The sequence below is a fragment of the Chlorocebus sabaeus genome, chromosome 18, assembly GCF_047675955.1.
Source record: "Chlorocebus sabaeus isolate Y175 chromosome 18, mChlSab1.0.hap1, whole genome shotgun sequence".
Taxonomy (NCBI): Eukaryota; Metazoa; Chordata; class Mammalia; order Primates; family Cercopithecidae; genus Chlorocebus; species Chlorocebus sabaeus.
Window position 1 is genome coordinate 35,626,362 of NC_132921.1, and position 25,591 is coordinate 35,651,952.

Consider the following 25,591-nt stretch of genomic DNA (forward strand, 5'->3'; position numbering starts at 1 on the left):
CAATGGGAGAGGCCCAGAGCCTGGGTTCTGGACTTCCTTCCCAGACAGCAGTGTTCCTGGTCTCATTGGCTGATTGCAAATTGCTGCTTTCACTTTGTTTCTGGCAGAGAGATTTTGTCCAGCTTCCATTGCAACATACTGACCACAAAAGGCATGCAGGCTAGCCCAGGGAAGATGGACTCTGACACCTTACACCCATTCCCAATGGGGACTCCAGTGCCCAGGCTCTGCTGGCTCCAAGAATGGGAATATAGACTATTTGAGCCTCCAGGGTCTTTTCCCATCCATTCCCAATATTGTTACATTGTCCCCCATCTCTCCTATCCATTCATTTATTCATTCAACAAATACTTATTAAGGACCTAGTATGCACTAGGTCTTGGGAATACCAGATGAAGTGGACAGATCTAGCCCCAACCTCACTGAATTTACAGGAAAAATAAAAAGAACAACCTTATTTGTATTTTGATGTTCAGTGTATTGGCAGAGAACATGGTGCTTATACGCAAGTGTGTATCCACCAAAATGTTTGGTCCCCTCTGCAGCATATATTTTGAGTAAAGGGGTCTATCCGATACTCTCTCAAATCTCATTCCACAAGTAATATTGTGTTCTGGCTCCACTGTTGTTGAGTTCTGCCTGGAACCCTGATGTCTGCCCTCCTGGACTATGCCAACCCCTCCCTCCTCTGTCACAGCCCCTCCTCACCTCTCTTGCCACTCTGCCCCCCTCAGCACACTTTCCGTTTAATGCAGCCCTAGCTGGAAGCAAGAGCGGCAAGACTAATTTCATTTCTCTTCTTTTCCTTTGGTGAGTCGATCTGTGACAACCCTTTTTATGCATTTAATTCATTCTCGATTTCTCATAATCAGGGAAAAGGTATCCCCTAAGGTTAGGCAAGAGCTTGTCAGAAAAAAAAAAAAAAGAAAGAAAGAAAAGAAAAGACAGTGTAAATTCACAGAGGTAATCATAGTCTATCTCCACTTCCCACTGCCCATGGAACTATTAACTAATATCGCTCTCTAATCTTTTTTGTACTTATTTATTCTGTAGCGAGAAACTAGCGTTATAAACACCCCTACTGTCAAAACTTGTCATCCCCATTACCTCTAGGCGGGCTTCATCTCTGTTATTCTAATTTCAGAGTTTCTCAAATTCACAGCCGCTGGAAATTGAGTACAAAATCCATTATCATTTGTATATTTTAATTATGCAAATGAGGCAGCTCAGCTGCGATGTCCGGGACCTGCAGGGATGCCTGACTTGATTCTGGGTGATTACAATTTATCCAGTCGAGTCACTTTAATTGTAACAAGCTAATTACATTGTTTCATTTGGCTTTAACAAAAGAAAAAGAGACAGGAAGCTGGATGTGGCTTGGGGCCCCCCCGGAACAGACCGCTGCCTCTCCCCAGGCTAGGATGGACGTAGCCAAGAGAGTGGGCGCAGCCTTCCTTGCCCAATCAAGAGGCCAGTGGAGGACCCTAGAAGAAGGGCGGGCAGTGGCAAGGTAGTGGAGGCAGTTGTCCCTCCAGGCAGAAGGCAGCCCATCCATAGTCTTTATTAGGGGTGGTAGGAGGACTTTCATTGTGGCCAGGAGTTTATCCAATGGTAAGCCTGACCTTGAAGAAATCAAACCCTCTTTCAGACAGGACCTTTCCACATAAGCCTTTCTTGGCTACAAGCTAATGTCTTTGAGGACCCACCTAATTTCCACTGTTGTATATGTACAATGTTTCTGACTAAACCTTGTTCCCCCCTGCACTGAATGTTGAAGCCAATGAGAATCTTGTGGAAGTGTTTCCTATGGTCAGAATGGGGAGGATGCAGAAGTGGGCAGGGGAGCAGAGGGCAGATAAATGATGGAGAGAATTCAGGCAAATTCCATAAAGTGGGGAGGATGCTTCATGAACTCATTCATTAGGGTTGTGTTTTTATTTCTGTGATCAATGAAAAACAGTTATGCATTTGAACTGAAAGTAGCTGTTTTGCTTACAGTCATTACTGCCTTCCAGCAAGAGAGTGAAGGTGCTTAGGTTTACAAGTGTGTTCAATATTTTAGCAGAATGAGAGTCCCAGGAAGCACAAATTTCACTTACATTAACAAATGGCCATGCCTTATAACAGAGTTACAGCAGGATCAAAATTAAAGTGTTTGCTACGAGGGATAACTTGAGTCTGGCCACGCAGTCTGCCAAACCTTTTTTTTTTTTTTTTGAGACAGTCTGTTGCCCAGGCTGGAGTGCAGTGGCATGATCTCAACTCACTGCAACCTCCACCTCACGGGCTCAAGCGATTCTCAGGCCTCAGCCTCTCAAATAGCTGGGACTACAGACATGCACCACCACGCCCAGCTAATTTTTGTATTTTAAATAGAGATGGGGTTTTGCCATGTTGGCCAGACTGACCTCAAACTCCTGGCCTCAGGTGATCCACTTGCCTCAGCCTCCCAAAGCGCTGAGATTACAGGCATGAGCCACCACGCCCAGCCCACTTTTTTCTTCTAGTAATTGAACTCTATGACCTTTTCACCTCAGCCTGGACTAGAAAAAACCTGTGACCTCACTTGCCTGACAGATGGCAATAAACACAGCACCAAAGTCCAGAAACCAGATTTGGATGCAGTAATGTCAGTAAACCAATCAACCAATAAATATTTATTGGGGTTTACCGAGATGCTATTATAATCACAGTCTCTACTTTCAAGGTGATTATACTCCAAAGACAGAAATAAGGCTTATGGGTTTTCAAAGGAGCAAAGCTAGAGGGCTCAGAGGAGGTGTGACAGGAAAGAGCTCTGTGGGGACCAAGATAGTCAGTATTTATAACATTACCTTCACTGTTGAAGGGGCTGCATTCCAGGTGAGGTAGACACTGAGCTGGGTCAGAGCTATGGTTGGATTTTATTCTGTTACAAAGAGTGGCCATTTGTTATCATAAGGGGTTACAAGTAGGATAGAAATAACATGGCCAGAGGCTGGAGTTCCTGTGGGGGAAGAGATAGCTGGAAAGACAGTGGCAAAGGTGGGAACAGGCTCTAATGAGCCAGGAAGAAAGGCAGAGCAAAGAGGTTTGCTGCCAGCCTTGTGGTGCTAAGTATGTTATGCAAAGGGTATGGCTTTCCCCATCAAGTCCACCCTATGAAAACAACATGTCTACCTGCAACACCAGCCTGGACACAGCGAGACAAAGGAGTCTAGGGGTGGACAGAGGAATGGCTGGCTGTGATGGTCGGATGTCTGCAGGATTCGGGATGACAAGGTGCTTTGTGAGTATGGTGACGTTGGGGTGTGCGTTGACAGGGGTTTTTTTTGTTTTTTTTTTTTGTTTGTTTTTTAAGGAGAAGGTTGTATCTCCATGGGTGAGCAGGAGGAAGAGATTTGTGGAAGGAAGAACCACATGGGCAAAGATGCAGAGGTAAGAGCAGCATGAAGCAAGCTCAGAAGCTGGAAGGAGGCGGGTGGAGAGATGACTGGTGGGTGCAGTGAAAGCAAGGATTCCACAGGCTATTTATGGAAACACCTGGCTCTGAGTTCCAGGTTGGCAGTTTCTTCTCCTGCCGTCTAGACACCGAAAAGAGGAACTTGATGTCATATCCAGCATGAGGTCACACCAAAGGAGGTACCCCAATAAATACACATGGCAGAAAAGAAGGGACAGAGGGAGGGCAGGAAGAACACAGCACATGGTTGGAATTAGGAGATAAAGTTTCTCCTCCCAGACCCACCAACCAGCTGGGCAATTGAATTATGACACTTCAGGGCTCAGAACCTGTTTCCAATCAATCAAAGGGGAAAGGGTGGGGTGTGGGGACAACAGGATATCTGTAATGAATCTTCTAGACACAGGTCTCATGAATTGAGAATTTGGTGTCTTTAAATCTCACTAGGTGGTGTCAGTTTGTGCTGAGAAATTCTGCTCTGCATTGGGGTGAGTTGTTGGTACAAAAAGAAAAAAAAAATGTGGCTGCCGCTTCTGCCTGAATTCTCCAGCTCTAAGTAAATTAGAGCCAGATGCCCAGTTCCTCATCGCTCCATCAGATGACTCCATGGAGTCATTATAATACTTTATGGGCATTAACTCACTGATTCTCATCATGCCCTAGGAGGGAAGCGCTCAGGATCATTATCCTCCCTGTGCCCAGGGATGGGGGGAGCATCTCATTCTCTCCATGTGTGCATCCCGACAGCACCTGTCCCCCGAATGCACTGGAAGGGGAACGCCAGGACCAGCCGCACTCCGGAAAGATGGATGAGCTGGAGTCAAGGTTCTGGGAAGGGAAAGCAGTGATGGTGGGGGAGGAAGGGCCAACAGCAGAGGGATGAAAGAGATGCATCAAAAGGGAGGAAAATTGGCTGAGATCGACTCGGTGATGTCTAAGGGATGCAGAGAACCAATTACAAATACTGGAACAATCTAGGCTTGGAAGAGGGATGGAGGGAGGGAAAAAGCAGTGAGGCCAACCTGGTGAGGTGGTGTGGAACAAAGAGGTAGTGATGGTGATGTGGAGATGGGGCCAATGGGCAGTCCTGGGGGTGCTGAATGGGAACTTCCAGAAAGTATTTACCAACTCTTTTGTTCCCCCATTCAAAGACTTCCTCATCTGGGGGCAAATCGTACATGCTTCTTCATCCCAGGGGGTCTTACAATTACTAAATTTTAGAGTTGAAGGCAACATTCGAGTTTAGATTAACCCCCTTATTTTACTGATGAGGGAATTTAAACACAGAGAGGGGAAGTAAGTAGCCAAGGTCACACAGCAAGTGAGTGGAATCTCTGGGACAGGCTCGCACATCTCCTCCCACTGGCCTGATGTCACCTTCTTGTCTCTGAATTTCTTCTCACACTTAACAGGAACTGTATCACGTGATGCTTGATTTTATGCTCTTATATAATTCATTTCTCCTCTTTTGAAGCAAATCAGAAATCTGTTAGGTGCCAAAACCATGCCTTGGGCATCCCTGTGACACCCTCAGAGCATAACCCAAGATATGGCACAGAGAACGGGAAAGGCTGGTATCTGGCTGGATGGGGGCATGCGCAACAGTCTGTGGCAGAGCTCCCACCAGAGATGCCAAACCTCCAAGAAGGCATTTTGGAAATGGGGAGGCACTGGGAATCCACCAGAGAACAAGCCAGAAGGAAGGGGATAAAACCATGAACTATTGCCATCGCTGAAAATACCAGCCAAGCAGCCCAAAGACATCAGAGCTCATGTGTAGCTGTGAACAAACGAGGTCTCTGGACACCAGACAGCAAGTGATACCCCACTTGGCAAAAGATACAGAAGTCTGTTCCAGCATTTCTGTGGCCTCAGAATTATATTTAAGCCACTGGACACCCTGTGTTCACTTATAACATAGCATCTCCCTGCTTTGATGCTTGCTGAAGGTGAAACACATCCTCATAGCCAGTTGGCATGATGATTAAGCCCGCAGACTCAGGGGCCAGACTGCCCTTAGCACAACTCTTACTCTGATCACTTACTAGCTGTATAGACTTGGGCAAGTTCCTGAACTACTCTGCCTCTAATTCATCAGTAAAATGGGAATAATAATTGCATCTGCCTCATAGAATTATTGTAAGAGTTAAAGGAATTAATACATAAAAACACACTCAGGGCTGGGTGTGGTGGCTCATGCCTGTAGTCCCAACACTTTGGGAGGTCGAGGTGGGAGGATTGCTTGAAGTCAGGACTTCAAGACCAGCCTGGTAAAGTGAGACCTTGTGATGGTTAATATTGAGTGTCAGCCTGATTGAAGGATGCAAAGTATTGTTCCTGGGTGTCTGTGAGGGTGTTGCCAAAGCAGATTAACATTTGAGTCAGTGCACTGGGAGAGGCAGACACACCCTCAATCAGGGTGCGCACCATCTAATAAGCTGCCGGTGCAGCTAGAAATAAAGCGGGCAGGGAAAGATGGAAGAGCAGACTTGCTGGGTCTCCCGGTCTTCCTCTTTCTCCCGTGCTGGATGCATCTTGCCCTCGAACATCAGACTCCAACTTCTTCAGCTTTTGGACTCACACCAGTGGTTTGCCAGCGGCTCTCGGGCCTTCAGCCACAGACCGAAGACTGCACTGTTGGCTTCCCTACTTTTGAGGTTTGAGGACTCAGACTGGCTTCCTTACTCCTCAGCTTGCAGATGGCCTATTGTGGGACTTTATCTTGTGATCATGTGAGTCAATACCCCTTAATAAGCTCCCTTTCATATGTAGATCTATTCTAGTAGTTCTGTCCCTCTGGAGAACCCTAATATAGACCCTGTCTCTACGAAAAATTTTAAAAATTAGGCAGGTGTGGTAACGTGCCCCGGTATTTCTAGCTACTAGGGTAGAAGGATTCCTCGAGCCCAGGAGATGGAGGTTGCATGAGCTAGGATCATGCCACTGCACTCCAGCCTGGGTAACAGAGTGAGACCCTGTCTCTCAAGTACATGCATACACACACACACACACACACACAAACACACAGAGGAGAGAGAGAGAATTCCTGACAGTTCCAAAGCATTCAGTAAATATCAGATAGTCTTACTACTTTGCCTCCTCACTGTGTGAGTACATTGAGTTGCAAAGACTATCCTCTTATTCATTCTCTAACAAACATTTGTTAAGCACCCGTTCTGTGTCTGATACTGCAACAGGTGCTGGTATACACAGGTCAAAAGAGCCAAATCCCCACAACACAGGGACTGCAATCTAGTGAAATAAATGTGCTAGCACGGTAAAAGTGTTACATCCAGATGGGGAGGGTCTTGGCAAGAGGTTTGCTTCTACACATCTGTAGACCCTTTGCTTGGAACGGGGCTGCATCTGCAATTGGTGTTCCTTATGTACTTGGAAGCTCCACAGCTTGCTGCTGAACCCTAAGATTGGCCCCATACAATAGCAGACAGGCTGTGTCCTCAATGGGCTTCTATTCCAACACGGAACACAAAGGCATGGTTTGAATAAATGCGCAGAGACTGTTCAGGCATTTGAACTGGAAACATTGGAAGCATGACTAGACAAGATTAAATATGCATAATCCACACAGCCACAAATAAGTACATTGGAGAGATGATGAACCATGAAGAGAGGCCTTCCTTTCTTTTCCTAGAAGTTTGTAAAGGATCCAGGGAGGAGGTGCAATTTGAAGAAGAAACAAAACAAAACCACACAATATAAATACAGACCCTTCCTAATTGCAAGATATGTAAATATAGATCCCCCTCCTACCTATAAAATTCGGCCTCACTCATCAGCTGCTGCCCCTGGTTTCAAGGAACATTGTGGATTTTTCACATCAGTTCCATGGAATCTTCAAATAGTCATCCACCTATGTGACTGTTAAAGTTGGCAAGTGTGAACTCATCCACCTCTCTCATTTGAAAGATGAATATACCAAGACACAAGAGGAAATGCAAGGCATTCAGGATCACACAGCCAATCAGCTCCAGAGCCAGGGCCAGAAGCAGGTCCCCAGTTGCCTGGAGCCAGTGGTCTGTCTGCTCATCAGGTGCCTCTCTAGGTGGATGCCTTGTTTGTTTGCTTTTCCCAATGTTCAAATTCCTTCCAAGGGCAACAAGTTCAGTCCCAGGTGAGAATGGAATTAGAGTGGTCCAAGGAAAGGAGGTTGCAGGCTCAGCTGGTCTGGGTGGCTCCCTCCCAGAGCGGACCAGGAAGGCCTCCACCCCCAGTCACTTCACCAGCTCTTGATGTCTAACGTTTCTTTACCACGTGACAGAATTTTCTCCAAGGAAGGCCTTTACATGAGGAAAGGACTTGCCACCACTTCCCTTGGAGGACCATTACCTGGACTCGGGGGTCACTCAAGCAGGGCACACGTGAACAGCCACCACGTCCACATGCTGCCCAGTGCTGGGCACTTCATAAGCATTATCTCTTTGAGTCCTCACAGGAGCTACTAGTTAGAGCCCCACTTTACAGATGAGAAAGCTGAGGGTCAGCAAGATTAATGAATTTGGCCAAGTTGCCCCACTCTCCAGCAGCAGGCCCAGAATATTTCATTCCAGCCCCACTCAGCCAGCTACCACCATGCTGCCTCTGCTCTGTGACTGTTCTTTCTACTAAGATTTTTTGTTTTATTTTCTCCTCAACACTTTTTTTTTTTTTGAGACAAAGTCTTACCCTGTGGCCCAGGCTGGAGTGCAGTGGTGCGATCTCGGCTCACTGCCACCTCTGCCTCCTGGGTTCAAGCAATTCTCCTGCCTCAGCCTCCTGAGTAGCCAGGAACACAGGTATGTACCACCATCCCCCACTAATTTTTGTATTTTTAGTACAGGCAGAGTTTCACCATGTTGGCCAGGCTGGTCTTGAACTCCTGACCTCAAGCAATCCTCCTGCCTCAGCCTCCCAAAGTGCTGAGATTACAGGCGTGAGTCACCATACCCTGCCTCTCCTCAACACCTTCTTCTCTGGCCCTTCTCTGACAACAGTCTAGTTCAACCCAAGAAAAAAAAAAAAAATACTTTTCCAGCTACTAATGTGCCTGACTAGGTGTTAGGGAGGCCTCTTCCTTGAACTGGGCAGGTGAGACGTGCTGTCATGAACAAGGAGAGGCCAAAGGACTCTGTGCAGAACCCAAGGACAAGCTGTGCAGCCCTCCAGTGCTCCAGCTGGGGACAGAACACTTGCCAGGTAGGGCGGCTAGTGCTGGACACACAGAGACAGTTAGACTTGACTTGGGGGAGAGAGGTATTTCAGAAAAAGGGAAGAGCCAGAGAGGAATTTTCTCTTTCTCAGCTCTATTTACTTTGCTTCAGCAGATAGCTTTAGCCTGCCTGCACATGATTTTGTTTTCAGTTGTATTCTTGGGGAGGGATTTTTCTCTCTGTCTTCTACCTAGTACAGAACCCAAGTGTCAGTTCCACCAGCATAGAATGCCAGAAATCTCAAAGGTGGGGAGGCTTGCTTAGCTGGTCCTACCCTTCCAGGAACTCCCACACTGAAGTCACCCCCAGACTCACCCTCCTAAGACAGATCCAAGGCGACCCCACCCTTCCCTCTTTCAGTGGCTCAGAGAGAAAGGCAAGCATCCCATCCGAGCTGTCCACACCTGCCATACAATAGATGGCGGGCTCTGAATAATTAACGAGAATCATTTTGTAATGCGCTGACCCCTGAACATTGCACATCACTCATTCTGATACTCCTGCTCTCCCCTGCTCCCTCTCCATCTCTCTCATTCCGACAGCTCAACCTTCCCTCCTGGGCTTCCACCAAATACCACATCCACTGGCCCCCGCATGCCTTACAAGCTGCATCACACCTGCGATGAAGCCTGGCCTATGATACTCCTCAGATGAGACAAGTGGAATGGGGTAAACTGCTGGTTGGGGAAGCTGTTGCTTCAGAGGTTGGCCCCTGTGTAAGCCAGAAAATGTCCAAAAACTCTGGCCTAGGGAGAGGCAACCCAGAGAGTCACAGGCCTGGAAGGAGTCTGAACACAGGCTTGGTGGCCTGCCCTCAGAGGCTTACCCTCTAGGTGGGCAAGAAGCTTCACACAGGAAATGCTACGAGATCTGTACAAGGTCCCCAAAGAGTTTTCTCAGTCCCTGAATTTGATGCCAGTCTATGCATATGGGTCACCCACTGCGTACCCAGGCCTGTGAAGGGTGATATGGAGGGACATGGGAGAAAACTGAGGCCCCTTCCCACGGTGCTTTCAACCCAACTGCAAGAAGGGGACTCATACACAAAACCATTAGAGAAAAATACAAAGATTTGGTACATTTCTGGAAGAGACACACAGGACACTGGTATTCCCAGTTACCTCTGGAGTTTGGAAATACAAGAAGGGAGAAAGCGAACAAAGTTTTGTTTTTGCTTTTCACTTTATACACTGTGTACTATGGAAATTTCCTACAACAGTGTATTGTTTTTCAGTTTGTTCAGCTTTTTACTTGCTGTTAGGACATAGTGGCAACCTCTAAGCTCCTTACATGTAGAACCAAAAGTTGAAAGTTTCTCTTTTTATAATTTTCTTTTATTTTTTCTTTTTAAAGACAGGGTCTTACTTTGTCACCTAGGCTGGAGTGGAGTGGTGCAATCATGGCTCACTACAGCCCCAAACTCCTGGGCTCAAGTGATCCTCCTGCCTCAGGTTCCTAAGTAACTGGGACTACAGGTGCACACCACCACACTTGGCCAGTGTATTTTTTTTAAGAGACAGGATCTTGCTATGTTTCCCAGGCTGGTATAATTTTTTTAAAACACCTTTGTTAAAAGAAACCAAACCAAGACTGAACTGGAAGCTGCTCTGAGGGTCTGTGATGTATTTCTGTTTGTGTTCCCAGAATCTAGAACTTTCCCTGAGCAGCAGAGATACTCAATCAAAAGTTGCTGAATGTGGAATAAAGATGATGCTTTTATGGTGTTCAAGATAAAAGTGGGAAAGAATCAGAGGACGGGGTTGGGGGGGGTGGTGGGACAGTGACCATTTAAAAAGCTTCAAAAAGGAGCCAGGCAGGATTTAAATAAGCAGAGAGACAAAGAAAGGATGGTAAAGGCAAGAGAGAAAGTTGTTAGCCTTCAGTAAGCAGTTTTGGATGGATGGATAGGTGGGTAGATGGATGGATATCATGATCTAAGGAAAGAAGGTAGAGATGTGGAAAAGAGGCAGGACCAGTGAACAAAGCACTGTGGAGATAAAACTAGGGAGGCAGGGTGGAAGGACACACATCTCTGTGATCTGAGGTGGTCAGCAGGCACCACGAAGCAGAGTGACCAGTGATTGCAGACCACAGCCAGAGCTGAGATCTGGTCTCCTCACCTGCCCTCACTGTTCTCTCCACCATACCCTGCTACTCCTGCACCAGCAGCTCCCAGCCCCAAACAGTGTGAAGATGGCTTCATCTGAACCACCTAAGGGGAGGAGGGTATTGGTAAACCATTCATTCCTAGGCTCTGTTCCCTGAGATCCTGACTTAGTAAGTGCTATCCAGGAATCTGCATTTTTGTTTTATTTTATTTTGGAGACAGAGTCTCCCTCTGTCACCCAGGCCGGAGTACAGTGGCATGACCTCAGCTCACTGCTACCTTCAGTGCCCAGGTTCAAGCAATTCTTGTGCCTCAACCTCCCAAGTAGCTGGGATTACAGGCGTGCGCCACCACACCCAGCATTTTTATATTTTCAATAGAGACAGGGTTTTGCCATGTTGGCCAGGCTGGTCTCAAACTCCAAGCCTCAAGTGATCCTCCCATCTCGGCCTCTCAAAGTACTGGAATTACAGGCATGAATCACCATGCCCAGCCCAGGAATATGCATTTTAATTGAGAAATAATTGTCTATATTTATGGAGCAAAATCATTCCATAATATATGCATAATGTGTATGTGTGTGTGTATGTGTGTATATATATATATATATACACATTATGGAATGATTAAATCAAGGTAATTAAAATACCTATTACCTCACATACTTCTGTTTGTGCATGGTATGAACATTTTAAATCTCTTAGCAATTTTCAAATATACATCACAGTATTATTAACTATAGTCACCATTCTATGCCATAGATCTCAAAAACATATTCCTCCTGTCTAACTGAAATTTTGTACCCCTTAACCAACATTGTTGCTACAATGTCTGGAGCTGCTGCATCCAGTTTGGGACTATGAGGCAACAAATATGAGGACCAAAATATCTCGAGGATGGTGTCACTGAAAGGAGGCAGGAACCTATGTTCTTGATGACAGTGCTGGGCTCAGAACCAGCCCTGGACAACGTATACCTGAACCTCCTCTCAGAATCCTTCACCTCTTGGCCTTACATTACTGGAGATGACTAAAGGAGTGCTGTTTATGCCACTATGAGTCATATTTCCTATTCTTTACAGCAGAAGACATCTTCCCTTAATACAGTGACTCATTTACACAGCTTCAAAATTAGCAAGTGCTGACTCCAACTCCTTCACATCAGTTTGGTGGATGCAGCTGGTGTGAGTGACCATCCACTGACAAGAATCGCAATGGAAACCAACCCACAGCTTTCACTTTTGTCCATCAGGTGATTTTAATTTCCTCCTTTAAATTCCCTAAAGGATAGAGAGAAGATCTAATATGTACATATGCTTGGGCTGTCTGTGATTTTAACTTACCAATGGTTGGGGTTTTGCAAGGGGCTTTGAGAGAGGGGAGGGTGGATGGGGAGCAGTGCAGTTTCTGAGGGGGAGACCCCTTCTCTCTGCTGCAATGACAGGATTATTTGTCTGCTAGCTGTTTTCTAAAATCCTTTAACCAAAGAATATAATCTTTCTTCCTTCTTAGGAAAAAAATTTAGAGTAGCAGGCAGGTTGAAAGGATGTGGACTTCAGAGGTGAGCGAGGGCTAAGTCTGATGCTTACTCTCCCACTTATAAGCTCTATGTATTCAGCCTTGTTTACCTTTGCTGATGCTCAACTTCACTCTTTATCAAAAGAAAACAATTAAAGCAAATGAGCCATTATAAGAGTTAAATGAGGTATCAGGGAGGGTTCTAGGAAGAATTTAAGTATACATGTGAGGTTCTGGTTTCTTTTTTTTTTAAGAAAGATCTAAAACCAATATGACCAAATACTAGCACATGTTCATTCTGGGTAGGTAGAGTTTATACCCTCTGCACTTTTCTGTACATTTGAAATATTTCATAATTTGAGGACGAAAATCCTGGCATAGTGAGTGACCCACAATTGGGGCTCTATAGTTGTGGTCACTTCCAAAGAAGGTCTGTTTGAACCTGCAAATGATGTGGAAAGGGGAACCCAGCAATTCACACACACACTCACATGCCAAGGGATGGCCTGCTGACTTGGATTACATGTAACTAAAGCCCTTCTGGGCACCTGGGAATAGGTGAAAGGGAGAAGACAGCCCACAAGGACAGGAGGGTTAACCCTGGAGACCAAATACCAATTGCATAGTTTCATCACAACTAGATTCTACTAGCACAATTTCATGCATGCAACTGGTGCTCAATAAATTCTTGCTATGGGGCTAATTAGCTAAGACAGGACCTGGTTCGGCATAAGTTCCCAACAAACAGGAAGTATGTCTTCTATTTCTTTGGTGTCACCTTTGGTACCTGGCACAGAACCCTGCCCACAGAAGCCTCATGTCTTGGCTTTGCTGTGAGCTTTATATCCCTTGTATGGTGCTTACAGGAAGCAGGAAGTCATCTTCCCAATCCTGTACCTACCCCTCCTCCATCCAGGAAGTGGGGCCTATGAAACACGAGGCTCCTTGGGGTGCAGCTCAAGTGTGATTATGAACCCCATTCAGTAGTTTAGTAAAACAACAGGAAAAACAAATTTCATTTCCCCCAGTTTGAGCCCAAATAATGCCATCCCCGGGACTTGAAAACTCCAGGCCCTGGTGAGAGGCTGGGATAATTATACTGATGAGCTTCCAAAAGATTGCAGAGAAATAATGAAGCTGTAAACAACACAACCATCATACTTTTCTCTTGGGCCCTGGTTGATTTTGGTGAGGTTCTTAGTTCCATTTCTGCGGATCCCACCCTTGGCAGGATTGTGGTGCCCAATAGGTTGGACTTCAACATTAAATTTGGCCTTTATAGCTCCTCCGGATCCTCCCACCCAACACCCTTCCCCTAGGACCCAGTGCAATTCTCCTGCTTCTGCCTCTATCATGTGAGAATAAGCATAGAGCTGATAACATTTAAGTTTTGATTCAATTTGGTATTTGCCCAGCATGGAAGTCTCTGTGCTCATCATTACTGCAAGGGTGATAAAGCTGAGAAGATCTGATTCCTATCCTCTAACAGTTGTGTGTTCAGATCTGATCCCTGTCCTCATAGACCTAGTGGAAGGGACACACCAATCAATATGGGAAAGTAAAGCAATAGTCATTTGTGCAGCAATACAGCTCTTGGGACAGGAAACTGGAAGATGGCACGTGAGTCTGGGGAAATCTGCACAGATTTATAGAGGAGGATCTGCGATTTGAATTTGGCCCTGAAGGGGAGATTTAATGTTGATCAGTAGAGAGACAGCAGTGTGGAAGGGAGTACAAGAGAGAAGGGAGACTAGAGAGGGTGTTCCAGGAGGAGGAAGCAGTAAGAGAAAAGGCATAGAGATGCAAAAGCCAAAAAGATGTTCGAAGAGTAAGGAGTTGCCCTGTCTATCTGGCATGTTGACATACTGCAGAGTAAAGTATTTTAATTAATCCCATAAGCAATGAGGAGCCATTTGAGGTGTTGAGAGCTTAAAGTGTCAACATCTTTTAAAGGTCTGTGCAAGTCAAAAGAGTGGTAAGGTTATTTAATGGGGAGAGAAAGATGATTGACCTATTTAAATGTATCATTACTGATGGAATTTCAGGTGGCTCAAGGGAAATTGGGGAAAGATACTCATACTTTAAATGAAAGCATTAAAAAAAAAAACCTCAGCTTACATTTCTTTAGTGCATACAAAGAGGCTGGCACTCTGATGGGTATTTAATACACATTATTTCATTGAATCCTAAAAGGTTGGACTCTCTTCCACCACTTTACAGAAGAAACTGAGGTTTCTTTAAATGGTCCAAGATCACATGACAGTGGAGCTGCAATCTGCAACCACCTAACTCCAACACCTATGATTTTCCTATCAGCCCTTGCTGCTCTGAGAACCTCTTCTGTCTGGCCGTGCGCGGTGGTTCAAGCCCGTAATCCCAGCACTTTGGGAGGCCGAGGCAGGCAGATCACAAGGTCAGGAGATCGAGACCATCCTGGCTAATACAGTGAAACCCCGTCTCTACTAAAAAATACAAAAAACTAGCCAGGCAAGGTGGTGGGCGCCCGTAGTCCCAGCTACTTGGGAGGCTGAGGCAGGAGAATGGCATAAACCCGCGAGGCGGAGCTTGCAGTGAGCTGAGATCTGGTCACTACACTCCAGCCCGGGTGACAGAGCAAGACTCCATCTCAAAAAAAAAAAAAAAAAAAAAAAAGAGAACCTTTTCTGTCTCGCATGAACATGGCCAGTCTGCCCTTCCGCAGCAGATGCTAACCAGGAGCCATGCACTGTTCAGAAGGCAGCTTTTAGGTGGGGGCAAGAACAAGAGCAGTGGAAAGTGACAGGCCTGCATGGGAGTCATAGCCTGAGGTGGAGGTCTCCCTGAGAGTTCCCAGCTGCGACCTTGGCCCAGTTACTTCACCTCCTTGATTTTCCTCATCTGAAATATTAGGACTAGAGCTGTGCTTGGATAATTATTTTAAGCAGCAGAATGCTTTTTCTCAAAATGATATAATAAATGAACTACAATAAAACAATAATGGGAGTAACCTGGTTGAAGCTGGTGTGGAGCATGGTGGGAATCTAAGATCCAGATGCTGCAGACAGTTGAGAAAACAGGAGGTGCAGAGAACTGAGCTAATGGGCAGGTTCCATAGACACTCAGACAGAACCGAGGTTCCAAGCCCAGGCAATGTCGCTCAAAACCTGGGAACCCACCATTGCACGCTTCTGTCTTCCTTGCAGGAGCCAGGCTAATGCTTCATTTAAGACAGCACATTTACAACAAGCCATCAGACACAAAAGTTAAGGTTAAATTGGCAATAATCTCCCACATCGGCCCATGCTGAATGAGAGACTGCTAGGTAGGCAGATATAAATATAGACTTTATTATGCCACATCACAAGGCAGCGGAGTTAATGTTGCTGGGAGAACATTCATTTCCACATTTTCTTACTTTTGCATGTCTTAATTTGCAACTTAATGTGGCATTATCATAATTTTTTGCATTATGTAATGATTAAAGTGAGGCATATCATATTTATTGATTTATTTGATTTATTTAAAATGTAACCATTGCCCCAGGGCAGGTGCATGTACAAAATACAAATGCAACAGTTAAATTGAATCCAGCAGATAAATTCCCCATTAAGAAAAGACATTTTAGGACTGTCAAAACAATGAGAAATGTCGTCCCAGCATCATGAGGAGAGAAGGAATCCTGAGAGGTCATCTGGTTCAACCCCCTGCCTCAGGCAGAATTGCTCCTAATCCCCCAAGACTGAGAACCAACTGAACTTTCTGACAATTGTCTAGGGAGAGCCATATTCTACCATGTTCTCCCACTTCTGTTTTCAATCCCAAGACCAATATCTCTTCTCTGGGTCAATCTGTTTGTCCCTGGAAACCACTTCCCCAACAGCTCACTCCTTTAGTTTATAGCCACGCCACTCTCAAAGTCCATTCCTCATTCCATTTCTTGTTTATTCATTTCTCATTCCACACTCTCACCTCCTAGAAGACTCATGTTAGAACATCAGGTTCTCAGGGAATCTTAGAGCCTTCCAATGAGGGGAACTGACCCAGCATCGCACTCATAGTGGGAACTGCTAGGCATCCAGTCTTGGCTACAGCCTTCCAAAACTGAGGCACCCACTGTTGATGGGAAGCTCTCATTCTTAGTCTGACACTGTGGGGACACCCATTCCCTGTAACTCTCTTCTAGCCCAGTCTTGAACCCCATTCTTTTCCCCATTATTAAATAAGGGCTTAGAATCTTGGATTGAATTACATTGAGATTGTGTTTCAAAGTCCTCCGTCCACTTGACAGCCCAAAAAGCCAAAACATCCTGAGCAACAAAGACCCCATGCGCCCTCCTCACCCCTCCCTATCCACGGTCTCACTATTCCTCCCTGTGTGCTTCCATAGTGAGGCCACTAAGCCTTGTCCCAAACAATATCTATGCTTCAGTTTCTACTCCACAAAATGGTCTTTTTGTAGAAGGAAGGAAGGAAGGAAGGAAGGAAGGAAGGAAGGAAGGAAGGAAGGAAGGAAGGAAGGACAGACTAGCTCTGTCACCCAGGTTGAAGTGCAGTGGCACAATCTCGGCTCACTGAAACCTCCACCTCCCAGGTTCAAGCAATTCTCCTGTCTCAGCCTCAGTAGCTGGGATTACAGGCACCTGCCACCAAGCCTAGCTAATTTATTTTTATTTTTATTTTTTTAGTAGAGATAGGGTTTTGCCATGTTGGCCAGGCTGGTCTCGAACTCCTGACCTCAGGTGATCTGCCTGCCTCAGCCTCCCAAAGTGTTGGGATTACAGGCGTGAGCCACCATGCCTGGTCTCTTTCATTTTAATAATAGTAAGATTATCATTAATAGTATGATTACTAGCATTGGAGATAACACTTAGGGAACGGCTACTACACAGAAACCAGAGTCAGTCCCAGGCCTATCAACTAATGATGTCTGTCTTACCCAAGTCAACCTTTGAATTTATAGAATGGATGTGTTGGACTGGATAAGAGGCTCTCAAATGTTTACTTTTGGCCTTTCAATAAAAGCTTACCTTATCAAAATCAGGTAGTAAAACAGCACAACAGGAACTGCTTATCCTTCAGAACTCAGCTTCAATATCCCTTTCTCCAAGAAGATTTCCCTAGCATTTCCAGACTAGGTCAAGGCTCCCAGCTCTATGCTCTTATTGCACCCTGTACATCTCTTTCAGTTCCTTATCACAACTGTCTTTACATAATTCATCAAGCAACTTGTTTGATTTCTGATTCTCACTTTAGACCGTCAGCCCACAAGGGCTTGTGTCATGACTGTCTCATTCACTGCTGTGTTCCTAGGGTTTAGCAAAGTACAGGACTCTTACTGAGTTCTCAATAAATATGGAAGGAAAGGAGAGAGAAAGGAAAGGAGAGAGGAAGGAAAGGAGAGAGGAAGGAAAGGAAGGGGGAAGGAAAGGAAGGGGGAAGGAAAGGAAGGAAGGGAGGAGGAGGGGGAAGGAAAGGAAGGAAGGGAGGAGGAGGGGGAAGGAAAGGAAGGAAGGGAGGAGGAGAGGGAGGGAGGGAAGGAGGGAAGGGTATTTTCGAATTATGTACTCCCACTACTTCCCAAGAGAAACCCTACTTTGATGATCTCTTCAGCTGGATTGTAAGCAGTATAAGGGCTTTCTCCATATTCATAGTGCTGTTCTTCAAAGCCCCTTCAATATGACAGCCAGCATTTTATTCTCCATAGCACTGTCTCACCAGAGGAAGCACAGGCTCCGCATGAGCAGCCCTTTAGGCATGCACCTCAAGTGCCAAACTCTTTTCTTCCTGTTCTACTGGTACATCTGGGGATGGGAAGGAGAGCAGGGGGGCCACCTTGTCTCCCCAGCTATGCTGACGGCCAGGAAGTTCTCCTCACCTGCTGGGGGTCCACCAAGAGTCTACGATGACATATCCTGGATTTCAGCTCACCTACCTTCCCAAGGATCACAGTCCTTGGCTGCAGGGATATAGAAGGGGAAGTTCTTCCAGAGCAAGGAAAGGTAGGAATTACCTAGGCTAAGGCTGGGATGGGGCTGTGGAGAGGGAGAAGAGAGTCTTCCAGGTGAGGGAGCAGGTAAAGACAGCATTGCCAAGAAGTAGGAGGACTTGAGAAGTTAAGAGGAGAAAGTAACAGGACTTGCTGCCTTACCTTGAAGGTCAGATTAAGGCCCCAGGTCAAAATCTGCAAGATGAAATTAAACAAAGAAACGAAAAGTATTGCAATTAAGTTAAACAAAACAGTGACCATTGCACAGGTGCTAACAGGGAAGAACAGTGGTTTTCAATGAAAACATGTGGGCATGGGTGAGTTTATCAACTCACCACAAACTTAACATGAATTAACAATGTAATATAATTTCTAAAAAAAGAGCAAATTAAAATCTTAATGTATTAATAAAATTTTAACATCCCTATCTAGGAAAGTGTTAGACCCATCAGCACTTCAAGCCCCTTCTTCTGGCCTCCACATTTTAAAAGGAGCATTGAACCTGGTGAGTATCCAGAGAAGTAGAGTGGGAAGATGCTGGGAGCTTCCTTCTATGAGGAATGATGGAATCAGAAATTCCCTGGGGTTCCTTGCAAGAACTTCAATATTCTTTGATGGAACTGATTTCTTTTTAAATCACTAGGAGTTCCCACTGGCCTCATCACGCCTCTGAATTCCAGGGCTTCTGAATTCCAGGGGCTTTGCCGAGGTGCGAATCAAAGATACAGCGTATGCAAGTGGTAAGAGTTGGTGGAGGCCACAGGCCTTCTCCCTGTCTGCCATTCCTCCCCTTCTCCCAAAGTGGCCCTCTGACAGAGTAGAAGTCCTTTACAGCTCTCCTTGATCCATCTTCCTCTGACCACAGCTTCCAAAGCTGCATCATTGACTCTTGTTTGCCTCCAACTTCCAACTTTCTGGCTTCTTGTGCAGAAATATCTGATGAGATGAAAGAGCCAGGGCTCTGCATGCTGACAATGCCAAGGGCCTCCTCCAAATGAATTTCCACTGAGATACCAGGAAGGTAGTGATGGTGCCACAACCTCCACAAGCAGGACTCAAAATAAAAAACTTTTTTTCAACATCTACGGAGAATTTCTGAACATTCTGATTACCAAGGACACTAAGGTCAGATTAACCCCACCTATTTCATTCACACATGGATCCTTGGGTCCACTGATACCTGAACGCCAAGAAAATCCTTGTTCTACTCATTCAGCAGACATTTCTTGAATATCTTACATTCACTCCTCCCTATGCCAGAGGCTTAAAAGAGAAAAAGAAATAGCTCTTCTCTCACATGGTTAGTAAAAGTAGTTTGATTGCTTTGAAAAAGTGTTCAGCAGTATCCACTAAAGCTGAGCATATGTATGCCCTGTTACCTGGCAATCCCACTGCTAGGCATAGGCCCTATAGAAGCACATACAAATGTTTACCAAAAGACCCATGCTAGAATATTTATAGCAACACTATTTGTAATGGCTAAAACTGTAAACTACCCAAATGCAGGTCAGCAGTAGAGTAAATAACTAGATCGTGGTATATTTCCACAGTGGACTACTGTACAGCTATGAGAATGAATAACCTATAGCCACACACAAGCATATGGATGAATTTCATAAATGGAAAGCTGGGCAAAAGAAGCCAGACACAAACAAGTTCATACCTTATGATTCCATTTACATAAAGTACAAAACTAGGCAAAACTCATCTATTCTTGGGAGCCAGAGTGGTAGTTGCTCTTGTGGCTGGAGGAGGTTAAAAGGGGACATGACAGGGGCATCAAGGAGCTGATGATGTGCTGTTCCTTGGTCTGGGCACTGGTCACATAGGTGTGTTCAGTTTGTAAACATTCAGCAAGCTATATACTCAGAATATGAGTATCTTTCTCTATGCATGTTAAACAATTTTTTTTAAAACCCACAGATTTGGTCTAGGAGCACAGAGTTTATTGGGCAGATAAGAGAAATGACAATAGATATTGTCTTAGCTCCAGCTGCCATAGCACAACACCATAGAGTGGGTGGCTTAAATAGCAACAATTTATCTGGTGGTTCAAGACCATGAGAAATGTCTTTCCAGCATCATCAGAAGAGAAGGAATCCTGAGAGGTTATCTGGTTCAACCCTCTGCCTCCAGCAGAATTGTTCTTAATCCCCCAAAACTGAGAACCAACTGAGCTTTCTGACAATTGTCTAGGGAGAGCCACATTCTACCATATTCTCTCCTTTCTGTCTTTTTCAGTGGTAGTTGGAAGTCTGAGATCAGGGTGCCCGCGTTGCTGGGTTCTGGTAAGGGCTCTCCTTCTGGCATGCAGATGGTCACCTTCTCACTGTGTACTCACATGGCCTTTCCTCAGGGGTACGGGAGGGGGGAGAGAGGGAGAGGGAGAGGAAGAAACAGAGAGAGACAGAGAGATCTTCCTCTTATAAGGCCACCAATCCCATCAGGTTAAAACCCCATCCTTAAGATCTCAAATATTTAAGCTTAATTACCTGCTAAATTCCTGTCTCCAAATATAGTCACTTTGGAGCTAGAGCTCCAACATACGAATTGAAGGGGACACAATTAGATCCCTAGCAGGTATCATGCAATAGGAGCAGGAAATATAGAAGTTATCACTAGACAGCATGGGATACAGGCCATGTGGAAGTTAAAGAGTAAGTGGAAAGATGAGCTTACCAAGGGCTGAAGAACTTGCGGAAGGGGAAGAACTTGGGAGACTTGTTGGAACAGCAGAGAGGAGCTGTCCACATAAGAGGCTAAGGAACTGGAGGGAGAAGCACAGTATGTTCAGGCTGCAGGGAGACGTGACGGACAATAGCAGCTTTTTGTGAAACGAGTCATCTTATGCCAGCTGGGCTTGGAAGACTGAACAAAGCAGAGGCTGGAGAAGAGGCCAGGAACTGGAAGTCCTGTTGAAATGGAGGCAGGTGGTCAGTAGGCAGGCAGTCAGGGATGTCCTGTGCCAGGGGCTGGATGATGGGCAGGCAGAAAGCATGAGGGGAGGCATGTCCAGCAGTGAATATGAGGATGAGGATGAGGATGGGAGGAGGCTGCAGCAACAGCATACAACAGAGGCAGGTTGGGGCCAGACTGAGGTGGGGCTTGCATGCCACACCAAAGGATTTGATCCCCATCTCATGAGTACCTTTAGGGAAAGGCTGCATAGATGATTAGCTCACAAAAAGGAGGCCTGTCCATGCATTGGCTGGCAGCCATGCTCATGCCATTTCGATGATATAGCAAAATCTGCCTCTGCTGAATAGGAAATCCTGTGCCTCAGCTGCATTTATGAATGCTTATCCCATTATCACTCAGTAATTTTAATGAAGAATTTGTCCTAGGATCAGACTCCTCAGGTTGGAAGGGCCTCAGAGTCCCTAGTCTAGCATCCCCTGACTTAGTCCTGCCATTCACTAAGGGGTTAAATGAGTTAAATCTGCACTTAGATCCCTGTAGAAATACTTACAATTACATTTGACACGATTTTCAGAATGTCCTGTTGGTAGTGTTAGCGGTTATGTTGGAGGAGCAGATGTTTGGCTTGTTAGATCCCTACCTAACAGGTAGCTTGAGACAATGGCAGGTGTCCTCGCAGAAGCAGTGTGGTGCTGTAGAATGATGTTGCCTTCCATCCTGAAACACAGCCATATCACAGGCTGAGTTTAATTTTTAAATGCTTACAACACGGTTCCTTGATCTCCTCCCTGACAATAGTCTTCAGCCTCCTGGCTCTACCTCCAACAGGTTAACCTCAGAAAGGTTATAAATTGACATCACTAAGACCCAAAGGCATGGCAAGGAAAACCCTCCCTGGAATACTCCGTTAATAATACGGAACTCTTGCTTAAGGGTTTGATTTCTCTCAAAAACACTCATTCCAGGAGACTTTACATCACAGAAGGAATTTATTCACCAGCAGTCCTCCTTGCAGGGAGACAGGACAGATGAACGTTGACCGCTCCGCATTCTTGAAATGCGTTCTTCCCTCTTGGTTTTCCTCCTACCTCCCAGGCCTCTTCTGTCCCTTCATTGGTACCTGCCCCTTTAATGGCCATCTCAGTATTGGCCAGCTCAGATCTCAGCCTGGGGGTCTTTTCTCATCTCCATTTATACTCTTTGGATGAGTTTATTCAGACCCAAATCTTTAACTATTTCCAGTGCACCTATGACTGCCAGGCATGTGTCATCAGGCCCCTGAGGAGAGACCCATGCATCCTCTGGCTCCCTGACATGTGCACCTGCTGTTGGCAGCACCTGGGGCAAACGCCAGCTAATATCACTTCCCAGCTTCTTTAGATTAAAATCAATGTCCTGAAGCTGTCCTTCAATGCTGTACATGAGCTGGCCCTTTTCTATATCTCCACTGTCACCTCCAGCCAACCCCTCTCTCACTTCTGTTGTGTTAACTCTCCAGCTCTTTCTTCCATAGGGCCTTGGTGCTCATTACCACTACTGCCGGAATGTTCTACCCCAGGACTTCAAGTGCTGGGCTCCTTCTTATCATTCTGATTCACCTAAATGTCACCTTGCTAAGAAGTCTTCCCTGCCCTTCCCATCTCCACTCACCGACTTCCTATCTCACGGCCCTGTTTGGTATCTTCACAGCATTCCCCACTGTCTGAAATGAGCTTGTTTGTATATTTGCTCACTAGTTTATCCACTGCCTCTTCCTCTAAACTAGCCTCTGGGAGTGCACAGATCTCACCTGTCTCATTCAACACCCTATCCCCAGTACCAGAAACAGGACCTGCATGTAGACAAAGCTGAATATATGTTTGTGAAGGAATTAATAAAATAATCTGAAGAGAGTACAGAAAAAGCATCACAAAGGGAGGAAGACACTGAAGACCAACCTCCCCCACTTCCCAATGTCCCTAGGGACCAGCTTTGTTCTACAACATGCATGGAGGACACAGGTGCAGACTGTGAAAGGCCAAGAACTAGAGACCTCCAGTGTGGCCACAGAGCCCACAGCCATAAGAGTACCCTCCAAAGAATCAGCAAAGACAGGTGCAGGCCCAGCTGGGGCAAATGAAGATTTAGAAGAATCGTGCCATTTCTTCACATGACCAGAGGCCATGGACTCTGGGAAGAGAGAGTTTGCAGTGTTCCCTGTGCCTTGCACATGCACATTCCCACCTGAATACTTGCCTCTCCTTCCTCAGCAGGCTGTTTCCGCTCTTTTGCTACAGGCTGATAAATGACCACTCAAAGATATCAAGAACTAATCCCTAGGACCTATTAATGTTATTTTTACAGAAAAAAAAAAGTCTTTGCAGATGGGATTAAGGATCTTAAAAAAGGGTAGATGATCCTGGATGTTGCAGGTGGGCCCTAAGTACAATCACGTGTTCTTACACAAAAGACACAGAGGGAGGGAGACTTTACACAAACCAAAGAGGAGAAGGCAATGTGAAGGCCGGGGCCAAGAGTGGAGCCACAAAGCCAAGGAATGCCAGCAACCAGCAGACACCAGAAGAGGCAAGAAATGGACTCTTTCCTGGAGCCTCCAGAGGAAACATGGCCCGGCCAACACCTTGATTTCAGCCCCACAAAACTGATTTCAGACTGCTGGCCTCCATAATTGTGAGAATAAATTTCTGTTGTTTAAAGCCACCAAGGGGTTAGTAACTAGTGAAAGCAGCCACAGAAAATGAATACAGATTGTTAATATGCAGCTGAATACCTCCTCCTCTGAGTATCACCCTCATACTGCCCTGCCCCCTAGGCTAGGCAGGGGCCCTGCCACAAGGCTCCCGGCGTATTGGGGTTAATCCATGTACCTGCCGTCCTCATCAAGTGGTTAATTCTCTGGGGACAAGGGTTGTGTCCTCTCACCACTCAGTCACTGAGCGCATAAGACCCAGTAGGTACTTAATCAACATTGAATGCAACTAAATTAAACCCCTACAGTTGTCCAACAAAGAAGTGGACTGGCACAGGAAGTAGTGGGCTCCTCTTTGCTGAGGAACCAGGCCAGCACTGGTTGTCCATCTCTGTGAATAAAAACAAAACAAAACAAAAAACCCCAAAGTGAAATTCTTTATGTACCAATGTAAAAAGAAATCTAAAATACATTAAGTGAAAGAAGTGGCATGTGGAACAATATACCTAGAATGCTTCATTTTGTACAGAAACTGGGTGAAAGGAAAGAAGAATCTCTATCAATATTTGCTTTCTTGAGACACTCTGAGAGGGTACCACAGACCCCATAACGGTGGTAACGGAGTAGAGGGAAATGCACTAATGAGGTATGGGGAAGGGTTGTCACCGTAGCACTTTTCACATTTTTATACTAAATAAAATTAATTTTTAAGAGCTCTCCAGGTAATTCTAGTGAGCACTTTTAGGAAGCAATGATTTGGGGCAAATGTGGGAATGGTCCTTTATGACATCCATTCTGGTTGATGGATGATAGCAGGGAACTGACGTTTGCATCTTCATTTAATCAATACCCCAGGATGAAGTTCATGCTAAAATATGACCGGACTTACCAAAGGCCTATATAAATTCCTGGCCAGTGTGTCTAAGATAGCTAACCAGGAGAAGCACCACCTGAGCCTCACGTCACAGCTAGCTGGTGCCAGAACCAGGAGAGGTCCACACAGAAAACCTCAAGGAGGAACCCTGGGTCTCTGCGCTGGCCAGCATGGGCTTTCCGGTATTCTAACGAAAATCCCTATTCCCATCTAGTGTCACAGGCATCTCTCCCAGGTGATTACTGAATATCCACTTCTTCCCGGAGACAAAGACACATCATCCCATCACTGTTTCTGTCACTGTCTTGTGTGAGTCTTCCTCTCCCACCCACCCTATCCGCCATGCCTTCCTGTCCCCATCCCAGCTCCAAGCCACAAAGAGATACCCAGTCACAGAGCTGGCCACCTGGGACTTGGACTGAGCAAATTACATGTTTAAAAAAAAAAAAGTCAGAATGAAGCCCTAAGGGTTCAATCTTTCCTTACCATTGTTAGAGCAGATGGGGAAGGACTGCCTCATGAAAGCCAGATTAGTCTGCTCTGGGATCAGCAGGGCTGGGTGGGGAAGGATCTGGGCTGGAAGGGGCCAGGAGGAGGAATGGGCAGGATGGAGGTAGGGAAAGGCACACAATGGTTATGGACTCCTCCAAGGTGGGAGGTGGTCACCTGAGGTGCAGCTCCCTCTAATTGTTGCTTTCATTTGCTCCAGCCCAGCTTCACCTGCACCCATATGCAAGGACCCCATGTGCTAACACATGGACACACTCACACACACAAGCACACACTAACAAAGCACTCACTAGCACAAACACACGTCCATGAGCCAACAAGCACATCAAACACACAGGGAAGCAACATTCAGGCACAGAAA

At 45.8% G+C, this 25,591-nt stretch overlaps 1 long non-coding RNA gene across 1 annotated transcript in view; it reads right to left on the bottom strand.

Moving 5' to 3' along the window:
- Positions 1 to 25,591, bottom strand: part of LOC103222459 (uncharacterized) — a 111,498-nt gene that overhangs the window by 30,176 nt on the left and 55,731 nt on the right. Inside the window, exon 5 of the long non-coding RNA XR_493356.3 lies at positions 18,401 to 18,433. This is a non-coding gene — a long non-coding RNA (uncharacterized lncRNA). The remainder of the gene's footprint in view (positions 1 to 18,400; positions 18,434 to 25,591) is intronic.